Source organism: Crassostrea angulata, chromosome 1 (genome assembly GCF_025612915.1).
Source record: "Crassostrea angulata isolate pt1a10 chromosome 1, ASM2561291v2, whole genome shotgun sequence".
NCBI lineage: Eukaryota > Metazoa > Mollusca > Bivalvia > Ostreida > Ostreidae > Magallana > Magallana angulata.
In genome coordinates, this window is record NC_069111.1 from 18,714,990 (window position 1) to 18,732,629 (window position 17,640).

The window sequence follows — 17,640 nt, forward strand, 5'->3', positions numbered from 1 at the left end:
GTTGTGTCGACACTTCATGAATATCTCAAAAGAACGGAGAAAAGGAGAAAGTGTGATCAACTTTTAGTGTCATATAAGACTTTCAATAAAGTATCTACTAGTACAGTGGCAAGATGGATCAAAGATGTTATGGGAAGTGCAGGAATAGATATCACTTATTTCAAAGCACACTCTATTCGTTCAGCTGCATCTTCTTCAGCATTAAGGAGTGGTGCCTCATTGACGGATATACTTAAAACTGGTGATTGGTCTTCTTCCAAGAATTTTAAAAAATTCTATTGTAGAGATACATGTAATGTTACAGCAAGTAATAACAACACTAAAACATTTATGAATGCTGTTTTACAAATGTAGTTGTTGTTGACACAGTCTTAAATTGTTTTTTGAATAAATGGTTGATTTGATTTATTGTCAATTCTTTGAACATGCTATTGATACTCCGATATGCCGAAGGCTGTATGAAAAGAATGGGCCCCTCATCCAAGCATACCCTGGATGTGATGGATGAGGGACATTCTTGGAGTACAGCCGGAGGCTGAGGAGTATCAACATTCCCAACCCATGTGAAACATTCATGCCCGCCACTAGTTTCTAATTGACAATAAATTTTCTTTAAATTATGAGTGATAGATACATGGCGGTGCTATATATACTACTGACGTCACATGGTTTGAATTCTTTGAAGAGCGAGCCCGAGTATAATTAGTCAAGAATTATGCTATTGATACTCCTCAGCCTCCGGCTGTACTCCAAGAATGTCCCTCATCCATCACATCCAGGGTATGCTTGGATGAGGGGCCCATTATATATAGACTTAAGTAAGGGACTATATTTTGTGGCAGAAGGTTTTAAAGAAGAAAATGAACAGTTTTAGAGTACCATAACTTAAGCTTCCTTAATTATTTTAAGTGCAGACCAAACTTCCAGATAGTTTGTCCATTGGTATATCTTCGAGTTGTTCCGAAATACATATTTTATCAGGGTTGTCTCTAAGACCCGGGAGGAGGGGAATTCCCCCACCTATTATGCCTTAATTACCCGGCTATTATTGCATTTCAAACACAATGTAGCTATAAGAAAGACCCCCAGACCCCCCTGCTACTTTTTATTTCCTCCTTCTACTTCCAATTAATTTTTAGAGAAAATTAACCCTGTTTTAACAATTTTTCAATATTTCCATTGACATATATTTGGCATATTAACTGATATTTCATAAAAGTTAAGAATAAATTAACTCCAATTCCAGCTTATTTATTGCCATATCAAATTTTATATCATAGACCCATACGTTTGGTTTTCTTTTCTGACAAGTTTACTATAATTTGAGAAAAAGTTTGAGACTTTTGAATAATTTCAATGCATGTTGAATCATAATGGCTAAAAATAGTGTTTTATCAGTGCAAAGAGACTATAATATCATTTAGGTGAGAATTGTACTTGATGGCATGGTTCACTGCTATAAAAAAAATTACAAAGTGAGGCAATTTGCATTTTCAGTGCAGAAAGATCATATTAAATACTCCATAGCACCGAAAGAAGCTAGTGTATAGACCCCAAAATTTTACTTTGATTTCCGTTAATCTATGCATGTACATTTTTAAAAAATAACGGGTACTTTAGAAAAAATTTCAAAGACTTTTAAATGCAGAACCCAATGTCCTTAAGTAATTGTGGTTTTGTGAATTTGATAAATCCAACACTAAATATTATTAGATAAACATTGATCACGCAAGGAGTCGAAAGCACCTGGTTACGCAATGGCAAATTCACTGTCAAGGACTTGTTTGATGCAAGAAATAGTGGTCTAAAAAAAATTATTATATGTCACCATGCAGGTTAACAGGTGTGTGACTGTCACTCTGTCAGTCAATAAATTGGGTCTCAATAGCTCAGTGGTTAGAGGGCTGGCACGGTACGCCAGAGGCCCTGGGTTCGAGTTCCGGTTGAGACCTGACTTTTCACCACCTGTTACATTTGGCGCCCAACATACAAATCCCACGGTCACTCCCTAAAACATTTCCTTAACTCGTAGAATTCTATTCATAAATTCAAGGACGAATTTCTACCAACAGGGGGAGTATGTCACCAGGTTAATAGGTGTGTAACTGTCAGTCAATATATTGGCTAGGGTCTCAATAGTTCAGTGGTTAGAGCGCTGGCATGGTACACCAGAGGCCCTGGGTTCGAGTCCCGGTTGAGACTTTACTTTTCAGGACCTGTTTCATATATATTCCAAAACATGGAAATTACATTAACAATAAGGTATTTTTTATGTTGAGTGTACATTGTACACTCATAAAACTCGCATAACACACATTTTCGGCAGTCATGTCCTGCAGCATTCGAAACATTTTGTTACTCGCTCTGAAAACTGTTGTTCGTCCCGCACTTCCCAATTTTGATTAAATTTTGGCTGAAAAAAGTTGGGTATTACACACACTTTTTAGACTTAACAGATTACAGTGATTACGATTGGTGCATTAAATATGGTCTCGACATTTAACGATATATAAGAATGGATTCCAAAGGCTAGCCACAACCAATTATTGGAACTAAAAAAAAATTAGTAAGACTACTCTTGATCGGTGCTTCATTTGTTGTTGTGAAAAATCATGTCAATAACATCACAACTCAAAATACAAGAATTCTTATCAGCCCTTCTCCAAGGTAAAACTTACAAATATTGCAATGAAAGTTTTTAACTTAATATAGGTATCTTGGCAATACAAGCTGTTCATTCTGACCTTATTCGTAGACCCTGTCTTGAAACTTCTTTGCTTGCGTAGTAACACAAAACTCTCAAATTATTATCATGGTTTTGTTTGTGTACAATATATATATAATTATATATACGTATTCAACCTATAATCATAACAAATCAGCATTGCCATACATCCCTACCGCATCTTGCACCCAAAAATCACAAAATATTTTGTGAAGCTTGTATTACAGTTTTATCACTAATGAGCGAGCCATAACACATCAAATTTAAAGAATGACTGGAATAGCCTATAGCGACAGCATGTGTACCTGTGACGTCATATAGCACGTTAGGCCCAGAATCAACTTAAATGCGCAAAATTCGGTCGACTTTTCCATCAGACATAACCAAATTAAATAATACTTTTGCACAGTATCAGTATAAACATAGGAAATACTTATTACCTTCACGGCTTCAGCTTAGATCTGTTTGTCGAAGTGATGACTGTATGTTCAGCCTCCCGCCATGTACCTTCGGAAACCGACGGTTTTTCAAAAAGTTCCGAAATTTTATTTTCCATTACGAGCCCGATCTAATTATCCCGGTCATTATTCCAGTAGTTTTCACTATCAGTGTATTATGTAGCATTTGACCAAACATTATGAAAAGTAATTCTAAATATATATAGTTGAGAAGTGACACTCTCTCTCTCTCTCTCTCTCTCTCTCTCTCTCTCTCTCTCTCTCTCTCTCTCTCTCTCTCTCTCTCTCAGTCTGCATCCTTTTGCAGACTCCCATTCTGTGTAATTAACTGCAGGCTCCTACGTTCCGTTTTATAAAAAACTTTTCTCTTCACGAAAAAACACGTGTGTACAATATAATCGTCAAGTGCCTGTATTAACGTAACGTTATATTTCATATTTGCTGGTGGTGTTTTTCGGAAATTATAGATCAAGAATAGATACTCATGCAATATACATATTAATCATGACTGTACGGTGGAAGTTTTCTATTTCTTTTTCTTTTCTTTTTTTTGCCAAAAAAAATCTAGATTGACCCCTAAAATCAACATTATTCTTTACTGAGTGTGTGTTTGTTGTTCTTTTTGTTTTTTGTTTTTTTTACTAAAACAGCCTATATAAAGGAAGCTTTTTTCAGACACCATTGATGTAATGCTTGAACAAACAAAATATTTTCTTCAATGATCTGGCCAAGGCTATATAACGGATTGAAGGACTTTGCTTGATCAAAGTTGCGCTCTATATTTCCTATTAAAAAATGACTAAAACACCTATTTCACCGATTAAAATGATCGAATAATAATTACAATGTACGAATTTATAATTGAATAGCTTTACTCCTTACGTCATACAAAGTTAGATACATGTAAATTGATGAAAAATATTTCTTATGATAAATTGAAATACATATACTCTCTCCCTAGCTTTCTCTTTCTTACTCGCTCCTATTTCTTGTCTACTTACTAGTATATCATTTATCGTGATTGTGTGGTTTAGACATTTTCAGCGTGTTTTGGGTTGGGTGGTCCGAGAGATATTTGAATTTGCCAGGGTGAGGTCCAAGGCATATTTTCGGTTACTTAAAAAAAAAATTTCCAGAAGAAAGGGAGTTCCAGATCCCCACCCCCCCCCCCCCCCCCCCCCCACGACCACCCTCTTGATCACATCAATGTATTTCTGTTTATTTTTTCTCTTTCTATCCATCCTTTTTTCTACTTTTTTCTGTCTCTGTCTCTGCACATCTTTTACTTGCTTCTCTTGTTGCTCTCTCTCTCTCTCTCTCTCTCTCTCTCTCTCTCTCTCTCTCTCTCTCTGTATGTGCATGTTTAAGTCTAAATATCTCTACTTACATGTATAAACTTCCTAGTACATGTCTGTGTGTTTCTCCCTCTCTCTCTCTCTCTTTATCTGTCTCTCTGCATGTGTCTTTCACAGTGTCTCTGTCTCTGTCTATCTATCTCTGTCTCTGATTGTCTGTCTGTCTGTCTGTCTGTCAAACTCTCTCTCTCTCTCTCTCTCTCTCTCTCTCTCTCTCTCTCTCTCTCTCTCTCTCTCTCTCTCTCTCTCTGTTGTACGTTTTTTCACTAAACATTTCTTGCAGCTATTGACCTACCCTTTATGCAGATATTAACTATAAATCCGTACGTAAGAATATCTCCCTATAATATTTTTAAAAGTACTATCCAATCAAAATATATCTTCTATCTTCTACCCTCTGTGCATCTGACTCTTTGTCTGTCTGTCTGTGTGGCTGTCTGTTTTCTCTCTCTCTCTCTCTCTCTCTCTCTCTCTCTCTCTCTCTCTCTCTCTCTCTCTCTCTCTCTCTCTCTCTCTCTCTCTCTCTCTCTGTGCTGTACGTTTTTCACTAAACATTTCTCGTTATTTATCCAGCCTATTGATCTATAATATGTATTTCCCCTTCCTTGTCTGCCCCTGTGCATCCATCTAGCTGTCTGTCTATTTCTGTCTGTCTCTCTCTCTGCATGTTTATCTCTATATACCTCTATATCTACCTGTCTTTATCTCACTCTCTCCCTTTCTCCCTGTCTGTCTTTTTGTCCATATGTCTGTCTGTCTCCCTCTCTTTTGCTGTCTCTGTATCTCTGTATATCTGTCACTCTGTATAGCTATCTCTCTGTATCTCTGTCTCTCCATCTGTCTGTCTGTCTTTGTTTGACCATCTCTTTCTGTCCTGTCTGTCTGTCTGTATCTCTCTCTCTCTCTCTCTCTCTCTCTCTCTCTCTCTCTCTCTCTCTCTCTCTCTCTGATGGCTGTGTATGTATGAAAAGCTCATCAGTCTCTAAACAATTTTATCTGTCTAATATGATATTTAATCCGTTTCTTTCTCTGATATGTTTACTTTAAATAAATGAAGTTATGAATATGAATAGTATATGGTACTGAATTGAACAAGCTTTTATTTCTTATTATATATTTCCAGATGGCCTTTTATTTATAATACAGCTTAATTAGCATGTACAAATATCAGCTAGGCAGGTTATATATAAGTTATATTTATGCAACTACAATAATTAATGTAAGATGATCAAAGATCATAAAAAACGTACAGCTGGTTATAATTTAATCAAACTAAAATAAATTACAGGAATATAATTGAATATAGTTATTTTCTAATATAAATTTTAATTTAAAACTATCACTAGCAACATTAATAGTTGTTCTCATCCTTCCACTGTCTTGGTCATTATACACAAGCAATCTCTTTCTGTTTCAGATTTTATCTATATATTTTCTTTTATTTCATGTGTCTTATTTCAAATTTACATCATCCTCTCTTGGGCCCCCATTCTTCACTTTTTCTCTGTCCCTGGCTCGATAATTGCCACATGTGTGTTTCAGCAGAGTATCATATTTCTAATCTGACTGGGTTTTAGCACAACATTCCAAAGTGATTAAATTCATGAACTAGGCTGGTTTCACTCGACACAAAGAAGTGAGTTTCTGCTATCCCCCCCCCTTCCCATGAAAAAAACCCCACAAATTCCATGACAATAGAATACAAGTTCAAAGAAAATGTTCATTGATCTCACTGAATGTATGATATAAAAGATGGGGAAGGAAATCATTTAGGACTTAAATCATTAAAATGTACTATTTGTTAAGTTAATTTTGTTAATTTATATATTTTGAAAAAAAAATATAAAATTTAGAATTACCATAAAGCATTTAATCATACATGTAATTGCTTTAAAGTTTACAAAATCAGTACAGTTTATTTTTCATACAACATTAAAAACTTAACCCAGAGATCACAGTTCTAAGGCTAAGTAATCAAATCAAAATATTTTCTTATTGTACTGTGGAATCCAAAATTATACATTTCAAACTGAATTAGCAATTTAGGTTTTAGAGATATTAATTAATTAACTCATAATTCACCTAGAACAAGCAACATGCATAACTGATAAAACATTAGTTTATATTTACATGGAAAAATAAAGGGGTCAAAATATACACATTAATCATCAGTGAAACTGTTGTTCTCCACATCTTTTTAATTTAATTCTCTTTAGTCTATGTTACAATGTATGGATGCTCTGTCTGTCCGTCTGTCCATATGTCCGTCTCTCTCTCTCTCTCTCTCTCTCTCTCTCTCTCTCTCTCTCTCTCTCTCTCTGTTTGTGCACATTTATTTAAGAAATAAGCTGCAATTTAAGAAGTTCATTAGATAATTATGAACATGAACTTGGTTGGTCAAGTGATCAAATCCTGTGAAGGTTTATCAAAAGATTTGATCATGTACCAGCCAATTTCATATTTTGGTGAACTTTTTATTTTAATCATTTCTGAACATAAATCTCTCTCTCTCTCTCTCTCTCTCTCTCTCTCTCTCTCTCTCTGAGAAGTTGACACTGCTGACATGTGGAAAACAAATCCACAAGTATTACAGAGAAAAATGTAGAAGTTTTTACTGAACTTAAATTCAAGCAGCAAGAACATTCCTTATAGCTAGTAGATACAATTACCTGATGCAAAAATGGGAAGTATGCATGTGCAATGCATCTTTTAATATGACCTAGCTGACATAAAAATAGCTTACATTATGTTTAAATCTGGTACAATTATGAAGTGCATGTGCCAGCATGCATGGTTAAATTGACTGTTAATGATACTATAGTTTTGCCTTATCCTCATATTTTGATCTTAAAAAAATAATATATATATATACATGTATATGCATTGTACTTAAAATTATCATCCACTAGACAGTCATTACATTTATATTCAATAATAAACATCACTTAATTTAACCTGGGTGAGTCTAAGACAAACAGGTTACGCAACCACTTTATAATGAGTACAACAATTCCAACAAGCTCGTAAAGAATTCATAGTTCATGTTTAACAAATTAATATATATGGTCCCATTATGATGCTAATTTTTCTGTTATGAAGTTTGATAATACTTAATCGTTGTCATTTAATACTGCCTTTTTCAGATTTTGTTCTGTCACAGTGTAATTATATAAAATGTCTTTGCCATGACAGTTTTGTTGGTCATTGTTTTAGTCATACAAGGAATTATTTAAACATAATGTAAACCTGTTCACAATTCATAATGCTGCTAGGCATGAAACAGATGTAAATAGACTTTATATCATGAACAGTGTATGTACATGTGTTCCTTTTCAATTTTTGAAAACTATATATACAAAGTACCATTTTTCATTATTGGACTGTATCACAAATGGTATACACTTCAGAGTCATCTCTTTTTATTCAAGTACATGAACTAACAATTAAATCTTGTATGGTATCCATTTTGAACTAATTTTATTGTAGTATAATAACAGTGGGTATGATACTCTAACAAAATGAGTGTGTGGATATACATACACGTGCCAAAGTTAAAAATCACATCCAAGAAAATCAACATCATGTTTTACTCAGGTCACCTGTCAGTTCCCGTGTTACTTTAATATGTGATACACAACTAGTTTCTGTCTGTTCAGCTACATGTATATATTTGTGAAAACCAGCCTTTAACCAACCCAAATTCACATATATCCATCTTTATATATAATTCCATTGATATGGCTGTGTGTCTCTTAAATAATACATGTTTTAGCACATACATTAGGTGCTAATACATCCAACTTTTACTTATAATGATCGAATCATGCATGTCCTATCAAATTTGTATGGGATGTACCCCAGATTCTAAAATGAAGAGTGTAATTTAGAATTGATTCTGGGATAGATCTTGAACACTACATTAATCCCACTTCACTTTTGATTGTACTTGGATAATAAATGAATTTCTCTAACTTAATGGAATTTTAATTAATGTCATAAGTCTTCGTGTGGATCAATATGTAAACATCTAATTGTGCATTAAATATTTCTTTTCTCTAATTAAATCACTTTCATGTCAGTGACTTCACAAAATTTAACCTTTAATATTGTCTTTACCAAGAGAAATCAAATTAGATCTAATGAACATGAAAATTATTCAAAGCTGTTTAATTAAATCGGGAAACTTCAATTGGGTAATAAAGAAGCTTCAGGATTCCACTTATCATACAAATGCATATGCTGGTAATTGAAAGAAAACTGTTTTCATTTGAATCTGAGTCTGATCTCTCTCTCTCTCTCTCTCTCTCTCTCTCTCTCTCTCTCTCTCTCTCTCTCTCTCTCTCTCTCTCTCTCACACACACACACACACACACAGTGAGAATACATTAAAAGATTATACATGCACTTTATCCCAAAAGGCTAATATACATTGTAGATGCGGGGCACCAATAGGGAATTACAAGCTTTGTCACAGCCTTGGATTCCATTGACTATATCATGAAGTGATTGTGCATGTCTGTTTCATTCTACTGTAATCTTTAATTGATGAGATTGAAAATCCAAAAAAATCAGATAACATGAATATACACAATGTTTATGTAAATACAGAGTTTCAATAATGTTCTGTGTACTGTGAGAATGTCATTAAAATTTAGATAAAAAGTGTATTAAAACCTAATCTCTTTTGATCCTCACCATTTCCAATGATGTTATCCCTATACATTTACATACAAGAAAAGGGCTATGATTGTCCCCACCTTATATACTCGATCATTACAACAGCAACCACGTGTGCATTTCAAAAGTTATTTTTACCTATCATATAAGGATTGTGTTTTGTTTTGCATGCAACCAATGGTTATGTTTATGTATTGCACTTATATATCAAAATTTGAACTGGCAATATAATATATTGTTATAATTAGATATGATACATTTGTCCCCATCAAAGATGGTAGATGGTAGCCAACTAGGTTATCAATTTTAAGGGAGTGGTGGTGTCATACTTCTTGATACAGAAAGGTATGTAGGACCTATCACTCACCTGAGTAATATAGGCTTCTTTATGTGTACATAAAAATGCAGTTGCAAATTTATCAACAAAATTTATCAATGTGGTTTTAATATACAGGAAAATCTCAATAAAAAAACCCTTATAATCAGGATAGAAAAAAGTAAGTGCTGATAAAATTGATCAACATTATGCTATAAATTAGTGACTGTGACTTCTGTTACCACATAATTATTAGTGGAATTTTACCTTATATGCTTGCTTTCTCAGAGAAAACGTGGATATAACTTCCTTTCTTGATAGGACAATAAAGACATCTTACATCTGAATCCTTCTTTGCTATTTATATGGAGTGTATTTGTTTCCTACCTCCCGAACTGGTCCAAGATATCCCCAGCATCAACATGCTATTTTAAAAGTAAATAATAGAGATCTACTGGAGATCTCCGAACTGCAAACGAGCAAATTTAAGGATTACTCTAGTAGCTATTCATCCAACTAATCGAATACACCCCTGGTCTGCAGCATATTTCGCTAATATACATTTTATCACAGAACTTTCCCAATTTCACGCATTAAGATTAAAATCATTCACATCAAAACTGACCATGGTGTAAAAAATTATACAATTTTAATTATCTTTGGTAACTTCAGAGCATTCAATATCTGACATAATGATAGATTTTAAGTTATTTTGTTATGGATTGAAGAAAACATATCTTTTTAAATGTGTGTTTTTTTCTTTTAAGAATAGACCTATGTTTTTCAGGTTGAATGTCTATACTAGTACTGTACCGCTTTATCATATTTTCTCGAAAATAGGCTGATTTTCATTTTCTTTTTTATTTTTTGCTATAGATGCATGTATATGTATGTAGTTACATGTAGCTTAAGAAATCCTAATGAAATTAATTAATGCATTTCACCGTTGCATTTTTCGCTCTTTCACGGAATTTTAAGTGCAATGGTTCCAGTTGCTCCAGTGGAACACCATGTTGATGCATGCCAATTTGAAGAATAAACCTAATGCACCATATATCAATAATGGACTTGATTCCAAGCATTTAAGTCTCACCATTGTAATCGTAACATTTATTTATAATCATGTAATCGTTATCGTGATCATGATAATCAAAAAGTAATCATGATTGTAATTACAAGACTTTTTTTTCAAGAGTATTGTACTTGTAATTAGGAAAAAATGTATAAAACACCATCTATTCTATATGCCGCCATATTATAAGTTTTAACTGAAACCTCGTTTTCGTTAATTTATCTGTTTCTTTTAAGTTGGTGCTATAGAAACGCATTATTAAAAAAATATAAGTGTTGTTAAAAATATGAATTAAGAGAAATAATAACAACAACGCGTCGGCATCTTCATTTGACTTCATCTGACAAACACACAGTAGAAACAAAGTGGGATCGCCGTGACAGCACCAGCGCCACTAGAACATCGTTGACCCCGCGCTCAAGGAACGCAAATAATCGCAGTATTGACGCAGTGCTAAGTCGATTGGGCTAGCACAGAGACCTTTCGGGGTCCTTTGTGATGCCAATGCGTTTCTATGCACTCTCTTTGTGTATTCACGGCGTTTGAACGTGTTCACACTTCGACCCCAAAAAGCTGTTGCTGTGATTATAGCGCACGTTTGGCGTTTCTTCTGTGTTCATTAGCGTATATATGACGCGCCTCCAATATGTTGGGGTTTTTTTGCGTCAATCATACCACAATTTTAAAAACTTGAACTGTTTTACAGTAAGCGTTATGATATTCTCAAACATGATGTTGATACATGTATAAAGTAGCATTTTTGATAATTTCACGACCTTCAACTACTCAAGGACGTACATAAAATTCATACCATTTTTCTGATGTTACTAGTTCGTTATGTTTTCTAACAGCTAATAACGGTTATTTTTGCAGACCCATCTACTAAGATTTTTTTCATGTTAGAAATTTCCCCGAACGTTATATTTCAATCATCTTATTTCATTATAAAAAAAAAACCACAAAAACAATACAGGCCGTGTACGCGAGGTAAAAACTCTTTGCACTCCGTTAGCGTGGTGCCTTTGGTGGATACTCGGCGAGAGCGCGGCCAATCGCCAAGTAGAACTCTGTCTCTAATTTCAACATACCTGTACGGTTTATACATAAATGTACAACACTTTCCCCAAAATTAAAAATTTCCTTCGATATTGTACAAATTTAGGTGAATGTAGTCGACACGAGTTCTTGACGAGCTACATGTACATGTATGGCGATTGTTCGACGAGAAATGTACGAACGAAGACGACGTCGACCTATTACGACTTGACTATTCATTCGTTTGTTGATTGTCATAGATACTTATCTTTATGGTCGGTCAAAGGTTCAGAGCGAGATTAACATAAGCCTTTTGGCTTGTTTCTCAATCTTCTATGTATCGTCATTAGAATATGTATGATGACATTTACAAAAAAAAAATATTGTTTCAACTAAACTAAAGGTTCAGAAACCTATTCAAAAGAGGTAGATGCAGCATCCATATAATGAAGTAGAGAACAAATAAAATAAATAGAACAGCTTAATCGCCATGGCAATGTCGAACAGGACATGTAAAAATGTTGTACAGGAGTCTATATATGAAACTCGATGAATTTCGAATGCATATTGAGCAGAGATCGTATATATGCCCCCCCCCCCCCCTCCCAGGCTCCACCACCACCAACATTTTCAAATCACTCAACTCAATCCTCAACTCAAATCCTTAAAAGAAAAGTGCATAAACTTGAAGTAAAACTTAAGGAAAGTTGGTGACGGCGGGGCAAGAACTGGCTAAGCTACTCTTAAAATATCAAACTCTACTTTTTCAAACGGCGAGAAGCGCCGACATATACTAGTAATACGAAAGATCGTCGATATGCATACAAGACTTGGACGATATCAGTTCAATATGTCTTCGAAATTTGTCCGAGACTTCAAAACTTAAGGAAAGTTGGTGACGGCGGGGCAAGAACTGACTAAGCTACTCTTAAAATGTCAAACTCTACTTTTTCAAACCGCGAGAAGCGCCGACATATACTAGTAATACGAAAGATCGCCGATATGCATACAAGACTGGACGATATCAGTTCAATATGTCTTCGAAATTTGTCCGAGAATTCAAAACTGTTTTGGATTTTCGCCGCTGCTCGCCAAACAGCGTCGACATAAAGATACTTTTATTCAAAATGCACAGAATCCTACACGACACCCGAAGAGTTATGGAGAGTTGAACTGTGACATTGTGACCGCGGGGTTTAGGGGCGTAAGGCTCCCTACATGTGGATTGGCCGCTTGTTAGGGCATTGGGCTCCTGTGTTAAGACCTGCTGCACCATCGTTAGATATCAAGACACTTAATGCATCTATAAGGCATCCTGTGTAAGGACACTAATTAGGATCCGGTTAGGGCCTTTATTTAACTATATAAACAATTTTCTGTCTTTATCCTTACACAGTCCTAACACAAACTAATAAAATACTTCTATATTAATAAAAACATTACATACCCTTTAAAAGTGGGTAAAAGAACGCAAATTACTATTATCGTCGATTAAAACATTGCACAGACGGAATTGCCAATATTGTCCATACATATATATGTGAAGTCTGCCATGATACAGTCTGAACAGAATAATGCAATTACATATATACATAAACAATATCACCGTGAAGATCAAACAGAAAGTAAATGGATAAACGATTGTACAATTTGATTATTTTTTTTAAATAAACAGTCACACTTTTTTTTATGTTTAATAGATATTAGCGGTCATAATTTTATATCAACACCAACTATGATTCCTTCTATTTCTTACGAAAATTCATAGCTCTGGAGAAACTGACAGGACTGAAATCTACACGATTGGTTGAAACCTTCAGTAACCTAGGAAAAATCACGGGCTACACGAAAAAATCATGTCATGTCAAATTCAAATCGTATACAAGACGATTCTGTCTCGTTTATCTAACGTACTGATATACAATACCAATAATTTAGCTGATTTTTTTTCTTACATTTTACTATCAATTTACTAAGTTGTTAAAAGAAATATGTAGATATAAACAAAAATACATGTAAATTGCTTTCTTTGATGTATCGGGTGATGAAGGTAGCGATCATTGTAGAAAATGTCGCCATCTTCATATCGCACATGAATCATCAAATAAAGCATTTTATTGTTTAATTAAACTGAATTAATGGTATAAGGAGTAAAACAGAAATCTTTAGCTAAAACGTTAATTATGCAAAACTTTGCATTCTAAAAAAAAAAGCAATTCATTGTCAATTCTGTTACAAGTACATAAGTTAAAGTAATATTCACTTCTCTGAAGTTCCTACATTCACAGAAAGGTGATGATTTGTAGTTTTGCAAAGTAATATTTTTCTTATTTTACTAGACAACAATAAAATGTATCGTTCACATTAAAAATTTGTGTTATAAATTGTATACAAGTCTTTCATAAAAAATGTAATTGGAGTCTTTAGAAAAAATTAAAAGCTCTTCTTCATATGCATGGAGGAATTAATAAAAGAATATAAAAATATTTACTGCCCCCCACCCCCCTCTCCTGGAGGTATGTAAACAACTCGACCGATTACATCTTTGTCAGTGTTAAACAAAACCCTGTTTTACTTTATCACATATTAATATGTGTTTAGAAATCTTTGAACGCTACAATTATCCCTCCCGATCGAATGTTCGTAAGTCTGCATCTACATGTATTTTTCAGAAAAAAATGAAATGCATTACCTTGAAAAGACGCGACTCACAGTAATTAATTTCCTCTATTAATTTTTTTTTAGTTTATATGCATAATAAAAATGTTGGTTTTTAAAAAAATTATAATGAAAATTTTGAATCGGCAAATTTGGATATATCGTACATATATCGAACAAATCCCTCGAGAATCCTTGTATCATTGAAAATGACTGAAATGAATTAAGACTTTTGAAAGAATTCAATTTTTGTGAAATAAATACGTTTATGTACTAAACACTCGTCAGATGAAATTTAAATGCTAATATCTTGATGTGTATGTCGAATCACATTCCCTGTGTAAGCATTTACGTACAAGTTCCCGTCGGATATGGATAACAATTCCATTAAATATAAAAAAAAATATTCATTCCATTATATATGATATTGTGAATGTCTATCGAAAATATACTCAATTGAATTATCAATGGGTATGCCTATGACATCGATACTTCCTTTTCTTAATTGCCGATGTTGTCTCACTCTTACTTGGGCTCAGGGGCCCGTTTCACAAAGCACACTTAAAACTAAGATATAGCTAGGGAAAGAATTTTTTCCTAAGTTCATTACCATTCAAGTCGTATCTTACTAAATTCCTTAGTTATCTCTTAACTTAAGGCAGGTAAATCGATGTTTTATGACCAAACTTAACATGGCGACTGTTTATGTAACATTGAAAAGAGTTATAGGCACATAAAATTGATCAAAAATATACTAGAATACACATATCAGTAAGACCTTTTCACTTGACTTCTTAATTGGAAACTTCAGAACAATCAAGATAAACACATTTCTTCAATGATTTCATTAGTGTATGTTCAGATACATGTATACATGTACATTTATTAGATATCACCATTTGGTGACAATTTATATATTTTTTAGAGTATCTGATCGCACGCGCAGGTAGATGTGGGAGTAGTTATATACAGCACATGCACTGATAATAACTAAATAATACATGCCCAAATATCGCTGATCCCTTTGATAAAAACAGATTCAATCGCAAAATAAATACTCATTTAAAGAATGACTAGACGATTTGCCCGATCCCTCAATGAAATTAACTTTTCTTTTTTCGTGAGAAATTTTAGTAGGTATTTTCTTTTTAAGGGTTGAGGGATCATCTGATTTTTTGTCGGGGAAGGGGATTGTATGGGCGACGGGGAGGTAGTTTAGGATTGTCAATGCTACATGTGTATCCTCCATAAAATCAACCTTTAAAGAAAATCTACGTTTCATTGTTATTAGTTCAAAAGTCACATCTCTTCATTCTAAATCCTTCTTGTGACTGCATGTGACTATTGTATTCTATTTTGGATAATGTCATATGATATGATAAAATCATAAAATCAGGATTTCTCAGCGAACTTTAGTTTACTATATGTTAACACGCCCTTTTTTTTTTAATGGACCAACTAGACAAAAAAATTAATATTTAAAGAAAAAACAGAAATTCTAGCAGTAACCAATGTTTTCAACTGATTCATACTATTATATCAAAATTATTATGATACTTCGATCGATCAATGCATTCTTTCTTAAAACCAGCAAATGCTGTAATTTTCAAAGTATATTCGGGTGCATTACGTTATTTCCATCTACTTGTGTATGTATGTGGATGGTAAAATAAAATACAAACTACAAGTACTCTTTACACTCTATTGACACAATTTACTTTTTAGAGATGTTTCCATGTGAATAAGAGAATGAATTTTCACATTCACTAATAAAGTGTACATTTGTGTCATATTGAAAATAATTTACATGATGGGTATTGATTTAGAATTAACAATATAATATGAAGTTGGCTTACAAGATAGTGTGACCCACGGAAAATGTACAAGTCGATCGGTATTCGTTTTAACTTCAATTATCTTGGTATAACTTTGAATTTTAATAGCAGTTTTCATAAAACGCAAAGCGATTTAGCATCACAAAGTAGAAAAGCGATGTATTGTTTATTGTCCAAAATGAAGCCATTACAATTGAATGTTAATACAAAATTGTCACTGTTTGATACATATATTGGTAGCATAGTACATTATGGTTGTGAATTATGGGGACAGCAACCAGCAAGTGAATTAGAAAGTATACATTTAGATTTTTGTAAGAAGTTAGTATGTGTTAAGAAAAGTGTTACATCAATGATGGTATTTTGAATTGGGTCGTAAACCACTGCAGTTGGATAGAAATTATAGAATGTTGAAATATTGGATAAAGTTAAAGAATAGTGATAATTCTATTTTAAGCAATATATACCAAGATATGGTAAATGAATATGAAACACAGTTAGCCTCTAATTGTTGGCTCACATACATAAAACAATTGAATAACAATTTAGGTTTTGGATATATATGGAACTGTAAAGAACAATTTAATGAACATGTATTCCTACACGAAGTGAAGCAGAGGTTGACCGACATGTTTATACAAGAAGGACATGGCTACTTTGAAAATTCTCCTAAATGTATAATGTATAAGCATTTATGTAATCATTTTGAAGTACAAGAATATTTAACAAAACCAATACCAACTGTATATGTTCAATTTATAAGTAAATACCGTTTATCCTCTCATCCACTCGAGATTGAGCATGGCAGATTTTATAATATCCATAGAAATGAGAGAGTTTGTAAACTATGTTCACTATCACATGTACAGATTGAAGATGAGTTTCATTTTTATTTTAATCTGTCCATTTTATAAGGAAATAAGAAAGTTGTATGTAAAAAAATATTATAATGAAAAGCCTTCTGTTTTTAAACTTATTCAATTACTTTCAACAAAGAATATCAAAGAGTTGTGCAATTTGGGAAAATACCTATATAAATGCTTAAAATTACGATAAAATTATAATTAGTTTTTGTTTTGATAATATACTCTTCATTATCCTGTTTACTTTTGTCATGTACATTTTGCAGACTGCTATGTGCACACAGTCTAATACAAGATTGTGATGGTCTTTCTTTTTTGTTTTTGTTTTTTTTAAAATGTTTTCATATGTTTGTTCACTTATGTATATATGTTAAACCTATGAATCGTATGGTTCTTGGTAATAAACAATACAATACAATTACAAGATTTATTAAAACTTCGCAAACTTATAACAATATTCCACGAGGTCGGGAGTCGGTGGTACGAGCGCCTTGACCGTCGCTATCCAACTGTCGAACAATTAAACATGGCCAACAATTACATATAAATAACAAAACATTTTTAACAATAGAGAATAATAGAAAAGTAAATATAAAGAGTTACTTCAATTAACGGATTACTAAGATAAACTGTGAAACGTTTATCA

General features: G+C 33.4%; 1 non-coding gene across 1 annotated transcript; it reads left to right on the forward strand.

Annotated features, from left to right (window-relative positions):
- The first annotated feature begins 2,129 nt into the window (after positions 1-2,129).
- Positions 2,130-2,202, forward strand: Trnat-ggu (transfer RNA threonine (anticodon GGU)). The gene has a single exon. It is a non-coding gene; the product is annotated as a tRNA-Thr (tRNA).
- Positions 2,203-17,640: the final 15,438 nt, after the last annotated feature.